This window comes from Pinus tabuliformis, chromosome X, assembly GCF_031772625.1.
Source record: "Pinus tabuliformis cultivar Carrire ecotype Pingquan chromosome X, CPIR1, whole genome shotgun sequence".
NCBI lineage: Eukaryota > Viridiplantae > Streptophyta > Pinopsida > Pinales > Pinaceae > Pinus > Pinus tabuliformis.
This window is the reverse complement of record NC_142308.1, coordinates 1,318,982,518-1,318,998,051: the sequence shown is the minus strand read 5'-3', so window position 1 is coordinate 1,318,998,051 and position 15,534 is coordinate 1,318,982,518. Positions and strand designations below refer to the sequence as shown.

The following is a 15,534-nucleotide window of genomic DNA, read 5'->3' as shown; positions in this document are numbered from 1 at the left end:
TCGACTATGAACAGTCGAAATTCATGACTAAAATCTTTATCTTCTTCAACATCTTCTTCAATAAAGTATCCTCTATGCTTTGCCCGCTTCCTCTTTGCATCATTAGCCTGCTTCTTAAAGCATACATTTTGCACATGGCCCTTCTTTCAAGAATAATAACATTTCTTTACAGAATTATTTGCAATCATACATTTATGTGGACTCTTCTGCAATGTTCCTTCTTTTTGCTACGATTGTTGCTATGGCTTCTTCCCTCTTAATGATCGTCGTTTTGCCATCAGCACAAGATCATCACTCTGGGGGTTCAAGTTCTGCCGCCCCTCCTCCTCTTACAGCAAGATCCCTGTCAGATCGTCAAATGTGGGCACTTTCTCCCTTGCCGCCAATCTAGTGATGAACATTTGAAATTCATCTCGCATCCCATTTAGTGTGATTGAGACAAGATCAGAGTCAGACACTGCCTCTCCGATGTTTCCCAATGCATCTTTCACATCTTTGATTTGCGCAAAAAATGTAGTAGTAGTCTCATTTTCGTTCATCCTCATCGAAAATAGCTTGCTTTTAAGTGCCATAACTTGGCTTGTGTTCTGGGTCTGATACAGATTTTTAAAGGTCGTCCAGATCTCTGCGGGTGTTTTACAATCTCTGATGTGCGGAATAACGTTGTCCTTCACAGACATTTTCAGTAAAAATTTCACCTTGTTCTCTCGCTTATCCCAGTCTTGCTCCTGCGTCCTCGCATTCACCCGCTGCTCATCACTTGTAACTATGGACCAAGCATTCACACCTTCAAGCAAGGTCTGGATCTTAAACTTCCAGTTCGTGAAGTTAGATCCATCGAGTTTGCCAGACTCGTGGAGTTAAGATTCCATCTTATTACTCATTCTGATGAGATTTAAAAATGAATCTACCCAATAGTAACAAAAATCGATACCTTTCAAATCAATCTGTCACCGATTTGCTGATCTCGTGATCTACTCACTGATTCAGATCCGGCAATATCTGACAACTCAGCAAAATCAATCCCGCTCCGATGAGGAAATCCGTCATTTTTCAATACAGCCGAAAAATCGATCTGATCAAAACTGATCCGATTTGCCTCTCCCGGATAGATCTGTAACTTCTCCGATCTACACCTTCGCAAATCACCAAACAAAGATGAGGCTTCCCGCAGATCTCCTTGAAGGTGGATTGGCGCGTTCCAGAGCGGATTGGCGTGTCCCCGAGCGAAAAAACAACGCCTGAATAAAATCGATTAGAGTAAAATTTCCTGGTGTGAGAGATCCAGGATATTCCACGCCAATCTAGTATTTTGGCGCTTTGGTGCGACTAATGGATGAACAGAAGTGCCAAAAACCCTTCCTAGCACTGCTGTCAGGGAGAAAATCGCACCAATCTCCTTCTATTCAGAAAAAATAAAAAACATCTGTATCTGAGCCAGGTGTTCTACAGTCCACCTGCTCAATTGAGCACCAAGCTCTCGTGTACACGCGGCCACAGAGGCACCTCAAACCATATAGGAAATTCTGCCACAAGGCAAGCTGGCCACAAAGGCACTTCAGTCACAAGAGGTGATACAAGATCAAGCTCACCCAATCTGAGCTCTGATACCAAGATAAAATGTGAACAAAATTGAAAATGGAGGAGATGTAGCTCACAGGTGAGGCCTGCACCTGGAGACTACGCTCAGAACAGAGAGATCACTCTCATACACTCTATTATTCATGAATGAAAGATTACATCATTTAAGTACAACACCGAGAATTAGGAAGTTGCAAGCAAACCCCTAAACTCTAGGAACTAATCCTAAACTAGGGAGATACGTTACAACTATGTAACCATTTTCTCCATTAATGCAAAATAATATAATTATTTTCAACTATGAAGTGTGCATTTGAGTGGACCAAGAATCAGGGCTTTGTCCGCAAGCTGACCGCCTTATCATTTTTTGGCCTTGGTCATGAAAGATGACTGGTGTGGTAGAGAATACAGCTAGTAGAAGAGGTATAGAATCGTCATAAAATAATAGGGCGCATGATCCATTCCCACGGCCACCACGGCCCCCCACATCTAGATTACTGACACTGTGAATGGAATACAGGTGAACAAGAGCCACTCTAGCGTTACGACTATGGATGGATTCTCGAGTTGGAGCCACTAGAATTGAAGCGAAGCCCACACACCTATCAGAAAATTCGCCTCACAACACACGAGCATGACAAGTATGTACATCATCCAGGAATCTATGGCATAGAGAACCCCTGAGCATGAACGCCAACTGTGAGACTAGTAGGGTCGACTAGATGCCGAAGAAGGCGCCTTGCTTGAGCTGCAAGGAGTCGAGGATGTAGGAGACCAAAAGCCCGACCGTCAAAGTCGCCATTACTAGAATATCGCCCATTTCTACCAGGAGGGTTGTGCAGGGACCTAGGGCAATGGTGATTCAGGCATTGTGGGCAAAGGAGGCCAATGGGGAGAAGTGTTGCTGACCAGTTGAGTAACCATAGAAAATTCCTTCATTGTTGTCTCATATTTCAGCCAGATGGGTCTGCAAGCTTGCAGCCCCAAATTCCTCGGAATATCTTCCAATTGGGCTGTAAATCCAATAAATCAAACTGTCTCCAACGAACCTGCAAACAGATTGCTTCAAATTTGCCTTAGGGAATGCCAAACTACCTCAGGAAATTCCCTCTGAAGTTGCCCAGATGGTTCTGGGAAAACTAGTATTCCTAAAGAATGCTAGCTCTCTAGGTGTGGCAGCTACCCTAGCAACAATAGTTTAAAGAAATTCAATGACTTCTTCTATGTGTAATAGGTAGGAGAAAGATAATGGAACCAACTTGGAACTTCTGCTTGATCCCTTGCTTGATCCCTTGCTTGATCTCTCTCCCCTTTGACAGATGCTGCAACTCCTCTCTGTACTTAACATGCTTGGAGAGTACCTGCACAAGTACAACAAGAACTATCAAAGCATCATGATCTATTATAACATAAACATTACAGAATCATATATATAAAGAACAAACGATAGCATTCACAAATGATAACATTCACAATTGCACAATCATATGGAAGAAAACTTGAAGAGCTTTATTGATAGAAGGGAGAATTACAACCCAGTTGTCTGATCCAACATCATCCTCCCAGCTTCAATCCTTCTTCACCTCATTAAATAGCAAGATCACTCCAACAAGAATACAATGCTCTCTCCTCACTTACAAAATATCAACACTTCCTTACAATTGAACACATTTCAGCCCCAAATCTCTTGGATGAGGGATCCATTTATAGATGTGTGCAAGGGTGTGAGTCATCCATGGGGTTTGATTAGTGTCATTCCACTTGTTAGAATTGGTTCCGTAAGAGAAGGGATAACAGATGGCTTTAGATCCCTTATTCATCCTTGGGCGAATTCAGAGAGGCAAGTGGCACAGGAGAAGCTTCTGGAAGATTCCATGAGCATCCACTTAGCAAACTATCCTAGAAATTTGTCCACCCTCACCCATCGCAACCTTAGAGATGTAATTCTAATAGTTTGTGGGCCCTGTTGGGGTTATCTGGGCAACTAACTTCTTGGGGTCATAACTTGGTCATATTATCTCTGTTTGGTGTGTACGATACCTTTCTAGAAAGGTCTCTCTGAGTACTACATGTTTTTCCATACTCCCCTCCCTATGGTTATGGGCATACAGAGGACATAAAAAAAATGTCCTTTATGGGGTCAAAACTGCTCCATAATTTTAGGACCTGAAAAAATGCTAAAAATAATAAATGTTGAAATAAAGAAGGAAACAAATGAAGTTGACTTGAGGTATAGGTGGGATAGGTGGATGGAAACCAATAACTACCAAGATGATTCCTCCCCCCATAGAAAGAAATGGTCACCATTGCATGTAGAGCCTCCATGAGGTGAGGAGATTTCTATTGAAATTGGTCCCTAGAGAGCCACTTGCCTTAGTGTAGGAGTTGGCCAACTTTGACAACCCGATATAGTTGGATATTTTGCTAGCAAGTGTTCTTGACCTGTATGTCCATAATCCAACTAGCTGTGGCTTGTTCCATGTAGTCTAGGTTTAACTCTGTTGGTGTAAGTTGTTCTACAATGTCTAATGTGTCCAACAATGGTGGGAAGTATGGTCGAAGGTGGTCCACATTGAACACTAGGTGTTGGCCAAGAAATGGGGGAATGTTGAGCTCAAAGGCATTGTCTCCCAAAACCTTGGTAATGGTGTAAGGACCATATCAGAGTGCTTGGAGCTTCCGATGGGCTCTGGTAAAGCATTTTATCTGTAAATGCAAGCAAACTTTTTCGCCCACTTGAAACTTGTGTGGCACCCGATGTTGATCATGTCAGTACTTGCACTTGGCATTTGACTTCTCTAGGATGTCATGAACCAACTGGAAGATGTGTTGGATGCACTCAATAAATATGGTCACTTTATCAGCCTCGAATAGTACATGTGTGGATTATGTCTGTATGGTCGCATGAGGCATGGCAACATCAATTAGACAAAATGGTTAAAATCCTAGACCCACTTGAAAGGGACTATGACCAGTTGAGCTATGGAGAGATCTATTATAACTATGTTGCACATTTGGAAGACTCTCATACCAAGTTCGAGGATTCTTGGAGTTGTATATGTGGAGTATGTGCACTATCATCCTATTGAAAAACTTCATCTGGAGATTAGTCTCGGGGTGGAAGTCAGTCAATTTGGTGAGCTTGATGCCTAACAGTGCCCAGAGGCTTGACCGAAATTTGCTCAGGAGCTTGCTATCCTGATATGATATAATGATCTGTGGGATCCCAAAATGTACTCATACACTTTCAATGAAGAGTTTGGCAATGTCCTCTACTGTGACACTCTTATTGAAAGCTGCCAATATAGCCATCTTAGAAGATATGTCCATGACCACAAGTACATAGTCATTACCATGCTTGGTATAAGGGAGGCCATACATATAGTCCATGGGCATGGATTCACATGGCTAGCTGGAAGTAGGCAAAGGAGTGTACAAGCCTTTCTTCTTGATGATTGGGTTGGTGATGGTGCAGGCAGTGCTGGATCTGATATATTTCCCAACATCTTGTGACCAACTATAGTGCGCCTCCCAAATCATCTTGTTACACTCACTTGAAGGAACATAATGTGTAGGAATTCCCATTGTAGATCAACAAATTATGCAATATACTAAAATACAATACAAGATCTACTTCTACAACACTCTGCGGAAGCTTAATCGAATTGAGAAAGATCAAGATAACAAATATAACGAAGAATGAGAAATCAAACACACATAACACAAAAGAAATAACCCAGGGAAAGCCTCAGCCTAAAACCCCAATCTCTGTATTATCACACAAGTGGAAATCTTGCTCAAGTTACAAAAAGAATTAGATCTCAAGCTATCTTTCTCTCTCTATATTCAAACAATATTGCTCATAGACAGTCAAAGGCTCTCACAACCTTCTCCTCTACCAAGCCTCCTATTTCCTTGCACAGTTTTTCTTGGGGTCCAGTGCTTCCACTTATGTGAATTCCCACCTCACACAGCTCACTTGGCTCAGACATAACTGCAAAAACCTGAAGGAGATAAATCCTTCTACATGGATGAGTTTCATTTATAGGAAAAATTCATCCAACTGATAGTAAATTTTCCCTCCTCTGATCTCAACTAGGTCTTTGACTGAATTGACATGCATGAGTTATTTATGAGAGAATATTTAGCTATATGGAGAGCAGCAGTTACATGCATACAAGCATTAACTAACTAAACTCACAATTAGTTCAACAAACTATTTCAACTAATCTAACTGGACTTGACTTAGTTAACTGAGCTAACTAATTACAACTCAATATTACAACTCATCCTTATCTCTCTAATTGATAGATAAATTCCTCAATTAGTGGAGAAACTATTGCATGTCCCCACATAGACTTCATGTTTGATTTTATACAACTAATTAACTCAAGATGAATTAATTAATTATTTTACAAATAGCTGCTAAGATCAAATTTGAATATTACTTCTCAGTTTTAGTTCAGGGACTAACTAAAATTGGAATCTAACCCGAAATTCTATTTTTAGGACTTCCATTTTTCATTCCTTGTTGCTATGTCCATCACTGGTACCTGAATTGCTATTTATAGCAATGCTATTTTTAGCACTTCTATTTTTAGCATTTCTTGTTGCTATTTTCAACACTCCCTCTCAACAAGAAAGGCATTCAACTCGAACCCAATCCTAAACTTTTGGAATTTTCTGCATGCAACACCTCTCCCAAGTGTTATTGCTCCAACAACTCTAGAAATAAAAAAAACTCCCAATTGACCTCCCTGTTGGGCTAGAAACATCCTCTGATGCTGAAACTTTCTCTGATGCTAACAAGTGCTCCCTCTATGACCTTTGAGTTGCTGCAACACTCCATGCATCTCGCATTATTGCACACCTCACTATGCCATCCTACACTGGTGCAACACTCTTGTGGCTCTCGCATTGTTGCAGCCTGTTGGCTTTGCACTGTCTTGGGATTCCTGCACTGTAGCTCTCTCTACCGCTTCATCTGCATCTGCCTCTACCCACTCAGCCAATCCTGCTACTCCTCGTTGGGGCTCCTGTAGCAAGGTCTAATCAAAGAGGTTGGGTACCTCAATGATCGTGCCCCTATTCCAACCTTCTTGGGACTATCAGCTGGGGGTATGGATGCTTGTGATCCCTCTTCCCACTTGGCTTGAAATTCACCCCTACTAGAGGTCTTTGCATGACTAGATACCTCCACTTGGTCTCCTCTTGGCTTCTCTATTTGTGGCTACTCCACAACCTCCTGAAGCTGCTTCACCAATTGTGGCTCCTTCACAATTGTTTGAGACTTCTTCTGGCGCTGCATGTTGAGAGGTAATTTACTCTCCCTCTCAACCACCAAGTCTCCAACATTTTCCTTGCTACTCAAGGCTTTGCATACATCTTGAACCTCAAGATCATACAAGTTTTTGGCTAGCACATTAGTGTGTTTCATCTTTCTCGCTGTCACAAATTTTCTAGAAAAAGAGTTGATTTTAAATCAACAATATCTCCCTCATCTGAAATCTGATTCAAATGATTTTTTTTTTAATTTGGGTATTTTTTTCCAAGGAATCTAGATCTGCTATTTTTTCTGAAAATTTTGCTCAAAATTTTCAGATTTTCTCTGCAAACTTCCGGCCCAAATTATTTTACTTCGAATTCTTTTCTTCGTATACCGTTCACAACTCTGATCACCTTTGGTCCGATACCATGTAGAATTTCCTATATAGATCAGCTAGCTCCAATACCATGTAGAAATCTCTACAAATCAACCTAGGTCTGATACCATGTATAAATTCCCATTGTAGATCAAGAGATTATGCAATATACTAAAACACAATACAAGATCTACTTCTACAACATTTTGCGGAAGCTTAATCGAATTGAGCAAGATCAAGAGAACACATATAACTAAGAATGAGAAATCAAACACACATAACATAGAAGAAATAACCCGGGAAAAGCCTCAACCTAAAGCCCTAATCTCTGTATTATCATACAAGTGAAAATCTTGTTCAAGTTGCAAAAAGAATGAGTTCTCAAGCTATCCTGCTCTCTCTGCAATCAAACAATACTACTCATAGATAGTCAAAGGCTCTCATAACCTTCTCCTCTGCCCTCTAAGCCTCCTATTTCCTTACACATTTGTTCTTGGGGTCCAGTGCTTCCACTTGTGTGAATTCCCACCTCACAATGCTCACTTGGCTCAAAAATAACTGCACAAACATGAAGGAGATAAATCCTTCTACATTGATGAGTTTCCTTTATAGGAAAAATTCATCAAACTGATAGTACACTGTCCCTCCTCCGATCTCAACTAGTTCTCTAACTGAACTAACATGCATGAGTTATTTATGAGAGAATATTCAATTATCTGGAGAGCAATAGTTACATGCATGCAAACATTAACTAATTGAACTCACAATTAGTTCAACAAACTATTTGAACTAATCTAACTGGACTTGACTTAGTTAACTGAGCCAACTAATTACAACTCAATATTACAACTCATCCTTATCTCTTTAACTGATGGATAAATTTCTCAATTAATGGAGAAACTATTGCATGTACCCGCATAGACTTCATGTTTGATTTTCTACAATTAATTAACGGAAGATGAATTAATTAATTATTTTACAAACAACTGCTAAGATCAAATTCGAATTTTACTTCTCAATTTTAGTTCAGGGACTAGCTAAAGTTGGAATCTAACCAGAAATGCTATTTATAGCAATGGTATTTTTAGCACTTCCATTTTTCATTCCTTGTTGCTATGTCCAACACTGGTAACTAAACTGCTACTTATAGCAGTGCTATTTTTACCACTTCTATTTTTAGCATTTCTTGTTGCTATTTTCAACATAAAGGTGGCATAAGTAGCATAATAATGCATCCTAGAAGTGGAAATCAAGAACTTTCTTGCTAGATACTAGCATTTTCTATGTCAAGGCCAACTCTAGATCATTTTTTTATAGTTATGGTCATCCATAGGTCTCGCGACCACAAGAGTTGAGAATAGTATTCAGTGTTGCAACTGGGGGCTGGGTAAGGTAGTTTGCAACATGATTGGTGCTGCCCTTTTTTTAGTAAATGTTCAAGTTGACTTCTTGCAGATATGTACACCACTTCTAATGGAAATTATTTTCCAACTTCCCCTATGTCTGTATAAATTCAAGAGGTTGGTGATCGGCATGGATGACCATTTCCTTCCCCAGAATGTAGTGCTTCCATTGTCAGCATGCTTGCATGATGGAATACATCTCTTTATCATAGGTGAGGTACCTCCAAATTTTATCGAAAAGTGTCTCACTATGATAGGCCATTGTATGGTTGTTTTGGGTGAGGACTGCACCAATAACATAGTTTAAGGCATCTGTCTCGACTTGAAATCACTATTGTAGGTCTAGTAATGTGAGTACCAGTGCAAAGTAGAGGCGACGCTTCAACTCAACGAATGTCTTCTATTGGGACTCACATCAAGAAAACTTTTATTATGCCCCACCCTTAGTAATCTGAATCAAACGCCAAGTGATATGGGATAATCCCAACACGAACCTCTGCTAGAAATTTGCAAGGCCCAAAAAGCTTTGTTAGAGTGGTCGCGGTTGACCAATCCAGAATAAATTGGATCTTGGTTGGGTCCACATGCATGCTACTATCATCTATGATGTAACCCCAGTATTGGACCTCGCTCATGCCAAAGGTGCATTTCTCCAAGTTGGTACACAGTTTGTGACGTCGAAGCGTTTGAAGGACCTATTCAATGTGTTTAAGTGTTCTTCCCAACTCTTACTGAATATGAGGATGTCATCCAGATAAACCACCATGAACGAGTTGGTGAAGGGCCGCAATATGTCATCCATTAGCCTCATAAAAGTACCAGGGGAATTTGTTAACCCGAAGGGCATAACCAACCATTCAAAAAGGCCTTCCTTCGATTTAAAGGAAGTCTTCCATACATCTGTGTCCTCTATTGGAACCTGGTGATAACTGTACCTCATGTCGATCTTTCTAAAATACTTGACCCCCTTGAGTTGCTCCAACAGGTCATCAATATATGGGATTGGATACCTATTCCTGATAGTGATATTGTTTAGTGCAAGTTAATCAATGTAGAGCCTCCAGGTCCCATCCTTCTTCTGTAAAAGTATAATCAGACTCCCACAAGGCGAGGTAGTTGGTCAGATGTTCCCTTTTTGTAACAACTCTTGATCTCTTCATTTTCCATAATGGAAAGGAGATATATTAGCCCTTTGGGTAGAGGTGCTCCAGGAGTCATACCGATTTAATGATTGACCTGACAATGCAATGGTACCCGTTTAGATGAGGAGAACATGTCCATGTATTCTTCCACGACTGTATCCACCTGCTTTTTCTCCTTGGAGGAACCCTTCCCAAGGGCCACGAATGTGGCTTCAACCTTCCCTTACTATGAGAGTTAATTAGAAAGAACAAAAATTTCCCAGTCTAGGAGATGACCTTACTACATTTCCTAGAAGAGATCAAAGAGATCACAGTAGGTGGGGTTACCCTCAGTATCCTGTATAACTTAGTACCCAAAGAAATAATAATAGAGTTAGGTCTAGAATCAAATATAGCATGTCACTTCCATTAGTATGGTTGTGCTAATAATACACCACAAACTTCAAGAGGATCAAAACCACACAGTACCTCATCCATGAAGGGCTTGATGTTGTAGGGAAGGAGACACTATTGGCTAACACAGAGATCTTGTCCTTGGTTAAGCCATCCAATGGTATACGGCTACAGATGTGTTGTAGTCGGTAGGCCCAAATGCTTCACAACCTTTGCTGAAATGAGTTTCTGTAGGTTCATGTTGTCGACAATGAACATCAGCGGAGAACCGTTCACCCACATCTATGAGTGGAATTGGCACTCCCCCTCTTCGGGATCTTGAGGTTCAATCATCTAGATCTTGGTGATGGCGACAATGGAACTAGGCTCTGCGTAAATGATATGCTTCCCTTTTTCATTCCACTTGTTAGGTTCTGACTCAGAGTACGAACATGTCTCAAAGTCAGAAGCCTTCAACTCAGCCACGAGTGACTACTTGTACTAACACTCACTTGTGTTGTGAATGGAGCTCTTATGGAACTCACATCACTTTGCCATGTACTTCATTATCTTCATGGCATTTTTATTTTCTTGCAGCTTCAATGAGTTATCCTAGGTATCCTCACCTTGGCTTTTCCCTTTGCTCTTTGGTCTAGGGGTGCTTTTCCCTTGATTCGGATTCGCAGATCCAAACTCTTACTTTTTCTTTTTAAGCTTCTGCTCAATCTTGATAGCATATTGGTATGTCATGTGGGATGAAGAGATGTCCAAAAACTCCATCTGATCCTGGATGTACCTATGTAAGTAGCTGTGGTACTTGAGTCCTAAATGTTTCTCAAAATCCTTGACACCCAACTTCATGCAAAGGGTATGAAAAACATTGGTAAAATTCGACACATCTTGGTCCCTTCCCTATCATAGCATGGTCCAATTTATGTATTTGTCTTCATAGCTCCTTATAGGGTAGTACTACTCCTTGATAATGTTACGAAATGAATCCCAAGTGAGTGATGCCAAAAATAGTGTGGGCATAATTTCATCCTTCTACTCACAATAGGTTTCCCACCTATCCTTGACATGCAAGGTGGCTTTGAGAAGAGAAAAATTAATCTTTTCCTGGCTGGAAAAATCATGAACAAAAGATTATCCTTCTAGCAGATTAAACCGTTTATCTACGACGTCGACATATATTTGACCCTAAAATATGGGAATGCCAAAGTTAACTTGTACCTTAAAGGGTGTGGCACTTTCAGGGTAGCCGCTGGAAGTAGATGTGTCAACCCTGGGTAGCCATTGAAGGATCTGGGAAAAGTTATCCGTCATCGCGTTCCTCTATTGCTCGAGGGCTTTTTTGACCAATATTTTGATATGATCTCCTAGCCCCTCATTTCTCTTTTCTTATGCCATGGGAGGCCGTCAGGATTTTTGAGGCCGGTCCTACAAAGGATCGACTAGTTCAAGCCATAACTCCTTATATCCTAACCTCGTTAGGGACATGCAAAGAGAAAGAGAGAAAGAGAAGACCTATCTAATACCACTAACCAAAATTTAAATAGGAACATAAAAAATTATAGATATAATCATAAATACAAAGATGAAATAGAAATAACACTTCATTTCATTAATATCAAATACAAAAACATGATTACAAAAAGAATGGAAATAAGACTACCTTGAGTGGTGGTAGCTTATCTCTGAGAAGAGATTTGGCAGCTACATGCCTATGAACTATGTTACAATGAGGTGCAAGGGCCTATTTGTTATTGGAAAACATGAGAAAATAGTAAAAACTAAAACCCTAACCCAGGAGATGTAACACCAAGAGTTTGTGGGCCCCGTTGGGGTTAGTTGGGCAACCAACTTCCCGAGGTCATAACTTGGTCACATTATTTCTATTTGTTATGCATAATACCTTGGTGGAAAGGTCTCTCCTATTACTATAGGTTTTGTCATAACACCTCACCTATGGCTATGGGCCTATAGTGGACCTTAAAACAATGTCGTTTATGGGGTCAAAGCTTCTCTAGAACTTTAGGATGTGAAAAACTGCTAAAAATAGTAAATTTTAAAATAAACAGGGAAACAAATGAACTTGGTTGGAGGTTTAGGTGGGATAGTTGGGTGGCCACCAATATCCACTTGGATCATATGGTGATGGGTTAGAAAAAGATTGAACTGACTCATAAGCCAATTCAAAAGGACTAAGAAGTATCTAATCCCCATGCAAGGTTAATTCTGACTCTGATGGCACCTTCCAACGATCTAAATATTCAAAAGTGCTTGACATAATCATATTGACCTAGGCAACGTTATGAGTAATATTTGGTGGAGGGAACACGAAATTTCCCATAAGAGATGAGTCTTTAAGAAGACCAACACCAACATCCTCATATGTTGTAACAGATTTTCCATCAAAAGGAATGTTACCAGTAGAGTTAGGGTTCAAGGTGTAATAGGATAGCTAGTCTACTTTCATAGTCTTGTTGCATGTATTGATAAACCTGAGGGATGAGTCCTGATCCTAGAGGAGGATACCCAGAATATCTTGGAATAACCTGAGCAGTTGGAATTTCCATAACTCCTCGGTATCCAGTATGAGCCATACTGAATTGTGGTTGCTGAATAGTTGTTGATGAATTACCCTAGATATGTTGTTGGACTTGTATAGGAATGCCTTAAATAGCTTGTCCAATAGGTTGTCCAACAGGTTGACCAGGTTGATAAATTGGCACTTGAGGGGAAAATGGTATTGCCTATTGATTATATGAAGGATTCCAGATTGTGTTCATCCCAAGATAGAGAGTACCAACAATGGGTTGAGATATGACATGTTGACCTAAGTTGGCTTGAGGTATTTGTCCATAACCTGGGTAATTTCTAGTAGGAGGTTGCCCTCCAACTGTAGGGTAACATCCGACTAAAGGTTGTCCCCCAAGAGGAGGATAAGATGGTTACACCCCAGGTGGGTAATAACTTCCTATTAGGCTAACTTGAATATTACCTACATTGTGGGAAATAATATTTATATATTGATCAGACGTCAAGCCCTGGACAGTAGAATTAGTTAAACCAATTGACATAGTTGAAGGTTGACTTGAAGGAGAATGTCCTGAATAAGTTCTCGTACAAGACTGATATCCAGGAGGAACTAATGGACCACCATATAAAAGTAATTATGGATAAGTAAAAAAAATAGAAGTATCTGATGACATTTCCCTAGAAGTTCTTCTAGACATATCAATGCCTAGTACAATATAATAAGTAGTGTATCGCGGAATTCCTTGAACTAAAAAGTTCAAGGGCATAAAATACCAAGGGTTAGGTAGAAAAGCAGGAAAAAGAAGTTCTAGAGAATCTAATTGATCACTCGTAGAAACTAGTCTATGTGGCGATTCTTCCTCTTCATCATAGGTAATTTCTTCGATACTAATAAGACCAGGAGGTAGACCATTGTTAATAAGAAGTTTTAGTTGCAGTGAACATGAAGGAGTAGGGGCTAAAGCATCTAAAGGTGACTCATGTTCTTCGATATCTGGTTTGGTTAATTGTGAATCCAAACACTCTCCAATATCCGATTATGTTTGAATAAGTTCAGTAATTTTTGGATCAGTTACTTCTGAGTGTAATTCTAGTGTTTGAGGTTGATCAAATTCAGGTTTTGTTACCTCAAGTTCTCGAATAGTATATGTTTCTAGTTAATTTACTTCAGTTTTTCTTACATCAGAAGTCTCGGGTTCATCTATGGTCCCGTATCCTTTTGACTTTGATCTTTTAGTTTTAATCTTTTCTAGCTGACTTGGCATATATTCAGGAGGTTGGCCTAGCATTCTACGTGCTTTTCTCGGTAATTCAGCCACAATGAAATATTTTTACTTTAAACATTAATTATTCACACAATATCAAAATAACACCTAAATCCTCTAAAAAGTAAAAAGCAAAGAAGGTAACACACACTAATAAATCTAAGATTTCAAACCACACAAATTGACTTGTCAGAAAGATTAATAATTACTAATTGGTGATGAAATCCAACATCGCAGAGATCAAGGTGATTCTTTTAAAAGATATGAATGTTTGGAACCAGTTACATTGACAACTTTCTTAATGAAATTATCTAGGGAAAGTAACTTTGTTTCTGTCATATTGAGAAATGATTACCCTCCAAATATTCGAAGTGAGTCAAGCAACATTTGTTCCAGGTACAACAGGACCTTCCCTGATCCAAGATCTTTTGCTCATAGATGTATTAAATAATTACATGCATAAATTGTAGCTTAAACATAGAAATTTAATGTGCACATGAGAGAAGAGGAGAAACACATAAAGCATGAAAGAAGACAAGAGACTTGATAACGAAGTTCGTATGATTTGGACTACATCTTTGGGCCCTGCTCGATCAATGGGGAGGCCTTAATTTATTAAGTGGCATGAGAAAGAATAGTACAATCATCATCTACAAAAAGGAGTCTTATACCTCCATTTTGGAAAATGGCCGAAAAATGCAGAACTTTGTTGGAGAAATGGACAACACCATTGTGTTCTTTGCATTGAGAAATGTTGAAACCATATAAAATTTGTCGAAATCTAACAAAATGAAAATCTTAACGCCTGGAGAAATTGCTAAGATCATGGATCCATCTCCCTGCCTGCACTGCTCATGGTTCCGCCACCTGCAAAATTAATGTGCCTCGAACTACGTGTGCACTCCTCCTCTGCCTGGGTGCACTAATGACTGAGTTTAAATATAAAAAAGGTGGGTGGAGTGGTTAGAGATCTCATTTTTGTGGAGGGGATCATGCAATCAAACCCCACACCCTCCCATTTTACATAACCAAATATTAATTTTAAAATGGAGGTCGGGCTGGACTTGGCTTGGGCAACCCACCCATCTCACCTGTTGCTGGCTCTAACTGGGTTTGTATCCATATCAACGTGGTGGTTGTTTGTGCTTGGGTCCATGTCCCAAGGGTTGGCCCACACATTCCTCTGCGTGCAACTGTAATGGCCCGCCCCTCTATGATCTATATGTGATAAGGATTGGGGTGCTGGGGTTGATGGCCCGCCACCCCTTTTTTTTAATTTAATTTTTTTATTATAACAATATGGCCCATTTTGAAAATTCAGAATTTGGACTGAAGGAGACATTTTAATGAGGCGACAATTTCACCCAGAATCTGGCTGCAGTTGGACTTTCATCTTCCTGAAAACATCCAAATTGTGTCTCCATTAAGTGTGCCTAGTGAGTAAAAGTCAACTGAAACTTTGACTCCCTCTATCTTCCTCATCCAGACTCGGATCAAAGTGTCATTTGCATCGTTGGAATGAGGGCAACGAGAACCTCAATCTAATTTCAAGTTAATTGACTTTCCTCCACTATGAATTTTGAGCCTTTTC

The 15,534-nt window shown here is 39.9% G+C and overlaps 1 pseudogene; it reads right to left on the bottom strand.

Moving 5' to 3' along the window:
• LOC149144951 (uncharacterized) overlaps positions 1-15,534 on the bottom strand; it is a 56,640-nt pseudogene that overhangs the window by 14,063 nt on the left and 27,043 nt on the right.